The sequence below is a fragment of the Meleagris gallopavo genome, chromosome 1 (genome assembly GCF_000146605.3).
Source record: "Meleagris gallopavo isolate NT-WF06-2002-E0010 breed Aviagen turkey brand Nicholas breeding stock chromosome 1, Turkey_5.1, whole genome shotgun sequence".
NCBI classification, from domain to species: domain Eukaryota; kingdom Metazoa; phylum Chordata; class Aves; order Galliformes; family Phasianidae; genus Meleagris; species Meleagris gallopavo.
Window position 1 is genome coordinate 10447021 of NC_015011.2, and position 3571 is coordinate 10450591.

A 3571-nucleotide genomic window follows, 5' to 3' on the forward strand; every position below is an offset into this window, starting at 1 on the left:
CTCTTATTTTCAATCTTAGATATCTTACAGCCTACTTACAAGGGGCTAAGCACCACCTCAGCTGTACTGAGAGTGCTAAAAAATATTGATTCCTTGTTGTTGCTGATGCAGATCTTCAGTCACTGGAAATGGGTAGCTGATGTACTCATCTTGTGGTGACTGCAGTCCCCTGATGGCTAATGAGTTCTGGTTGATTGGGGTCATGACAACAAACTAGAATGTGAAACAGTTTGAAATAGACTTAGTATATTCCAATTTCACTTTAAAACTCTGGATCAAAACCAGTGAGGATATTTGGGTTTCCAAATTTTGAATTGTTCAAAATAATTGTAAAAACTTCAGCTCTTACACTTCAAAACAAGAATCTAATCAAATAATAACTGCAAACTGCCTTCTTTTTTTTTTTTTTAATAACAGATGCTCGTTTCACTAAAGGAAACATGGCTGTTTTATTCTTCATTTGTGTTCTGACTTGTTGTTGGACTCTCTAAAATAATTTATGCAATTGATCCTAAAATGTCTCCTTGGAGACTTCCAAATAGGTTGTTTTGTGGAAGCAAAATCAAACACTGAGAATCTTTGATTGCTTTCTGTAGTTCATTTCTTCCCATGGGCAAAACAAATATTCATGATACAGTCTGTAGTCTTGTTTAAAAATACAAGCTATTAAGCTGAATGGAAAATAGTCACTGATGAACAGATTTTCCTTGCTGCAAATGGGGGTAACATAGAAAATTTATCTATAATGTTTTCAAATTTATGTATAATGTATTGCCAGCCATTGTCATAAAAGTTCTACATGGAGAAAATTTTGAAATTAAAGTATATGACACGTAACGTTCTAGATTCTCCAAGAAATAATTGCATTGTTTGAATGCTACTACGTAGACAAGAAATTTGATTTGGAAGTTGGGCAACAAAAGCAAATTACATACATGTATTTACATACCTACACACAGTCTTTCTAGCAGAAAATCAGGAGAACTTGATTGTGCAAGATATGAAGTTGGAAGGTGAAGTATATGAGGTTTCTATTTCATTGTTTTATGTCTTTTCTTTTAACAAAACTTCATACTAGCTTTAGAGTTATAGATTTCTTTGTTGGTGTCTTCATAAAATACTGACTTTCATGAACACTTCTGCAAGAACTACATTCTGGTTGTTTAAGAAATTAGGTGTTGTGCAGTTGAATTCTTGTTTTTTGTCCCATGTTTATGCCTCAGTGTTTATGCACAAATATCTCCTCTTTGAGATATACTGGCATACATAAATCATGGTTAGGAAGAAGTAAAATGTGAAGTTGCTTCATGGCCTCTTTCACTGTATGTATTTGGCCATACAGACCACCATGTTTTAAGTTGATGATTACTGGGTACCAGTGGTTCTTAGTTTGTAATTATAAGGGATATATATATATGTCTCTCTCTATATATATGTGTATATAGATAGATAGATGTAAATATATATAGATATGTCTATATGTCCTTTATATCCCTTTCATATGCCATTTTATAAACTATTTTATAGAAGATGGTGTATAAAAATCTAACAAGTCAGTTAAGCACAGTAGGTGATTACAAAATACGTATAAGGTGATTACAAAATGTGATTTCTTGTTTTTATTCTCTTCAGTTGAAGGCTGTAATGCATTGGGAACATGATTTTTTCTTTTGCTGTGTTCAAAATCTCTAGCGAGAAGCAGTTCTGTGTAATAATTAGCAATAATTTTAAGAGTACAGAATGGTTGTGGAGAAGAGTATTTTTATTTATTCTTCTTCTGAAGAAAATACCAATATACAAACAGGTAAAACTAGTTTTGGAGACACTCTTTGCCTCGTTTCTTTAATAAGTCTTTACTCAGTTTTTCTTTTTTGTTCTATTTCACTTCATCGAACTTTGAACTCCACACAGAGTGTTTTTTTTTCTTTCACATTGGTTTTCCTATCCTCAAATCTCAAAGATTTTATTTTTGCAGTAGCTATACGAGTTACAATCCTTGTTTTACTGTTTTCTGATGAATGCGTGCAAAAATCAAATTCAGCGTTTTTGAAGTGTCTGCTAATGTTATGTGATCCATTTGAGATAGACAAGGCTTTTATTTTTGAGAATATTCAACCCTTCTGTAGCACATTTTGTGTTAAGTTTTGGTAGTTCCAACTGCGTTTCCAGTATTCCAAGCAGTCTGATTGCAGATAGTGAACAATTGTGAACATTTTGGTTTAAGTGACCTTACCTGCTTCTACTCCATAGTCAGATCAGAAATAAAGAGATGACAAGGGCAATATTCACTAATGTTATCATTGTGTGACAGGCTGAACGCTGGGCCATCACTTTTCTCATCAGCTTGAGGCCTTCATTCAGGCAATTGAAGCAAAATGCTTTATTAAATGTTTTTCAAAACAGTATTTCTGAATTCCCGTTGTGTGAAATGTTCCTAAAATCAGTTTCATTCTTAGATGACACAAAAGCTATTCTCATTTTTTTTTGTTGCAGAAAATCTTGAGTTTCAGCCACTTCTGTTCTCTGTGTGGCACTAGTCCCTTCTCAGAGCAATATCTGAGGCTGACTTGCCTGCAGCCCTTCCCACTGATGTCCCCTTTAGTCTTAAAGAATCAAGGCTCTCATTGTGTTCTGGCAGATTTATTAAGGGGCTGTTTGAGGGAACTCAATCCTATCTGGCTTTTGATTTCTGTAGGCATTATGTTTTTTTTAGCTGTTTTCCCCTAATTTTGCAATGCTAGAATAGTTTTCTCCAGCACACTTCTTCATTTCAGATATCTCAGCCAGCATCTAGGATTCAGCATCTCTGCCATCCTCTTTGACCCCAGAAGTTGGCATACACCATCTTAGCAGAGCCCTGGAGGTATCACTCCTATGCAGTCCATCCTGATAGCATCCCCCTGGAGAAAGGGTGCAGTGTGGAGGTCAGAGAATCATAGGGGGTGGAAGATCCTCTAGAGATCATGGAGCCCAATCCTGTGTTAAAGCATGTTCCCTACAGTAGGTCACACAGGTAGGCATCCAGCTGGGTCTTGATTATCTCCATAGAAGGAGACTCCACAACCTCTCTATCAGCCTGTTCCACTGAGGCCATCATGCTGCTCTTGGATTGTCTCCAGGAAATCTGAGGGACGTTGCCACGCCTTGACTCCACATGAGCTCTCCTCTCCTTCATCCCACATACGGAGTTCTTTCACCCAGTGTGCAGTTGAGCCAATTCCACATACAGAGCCAAGATTTTTTTATTTCAATTTTGCACAAGATTGGATGCCAGGTGGTGATACCATAAAGGTAGCACACCTTCACACATCACAACATGATATCGATGTAATTCTGTGCATGCATTTGTTGTTTACAAGCAAAATCAATAGATACATCTTACTTAATAGTTTTTTATTTACTATGTATCCCAATTAGCATGCATGCTGCCTGCTGGTGTGGGTAGAGCAGGGCTTTTTGCATCAAACTGAGATGGTGGTTGCAATCTCCTCCTGCCACCTTTACCTTTCCCCAAGTTGCTAGATTTTGCAGATGTGGCTGTTTTTTTTTATGACCTATGCCTTTTTTTTTT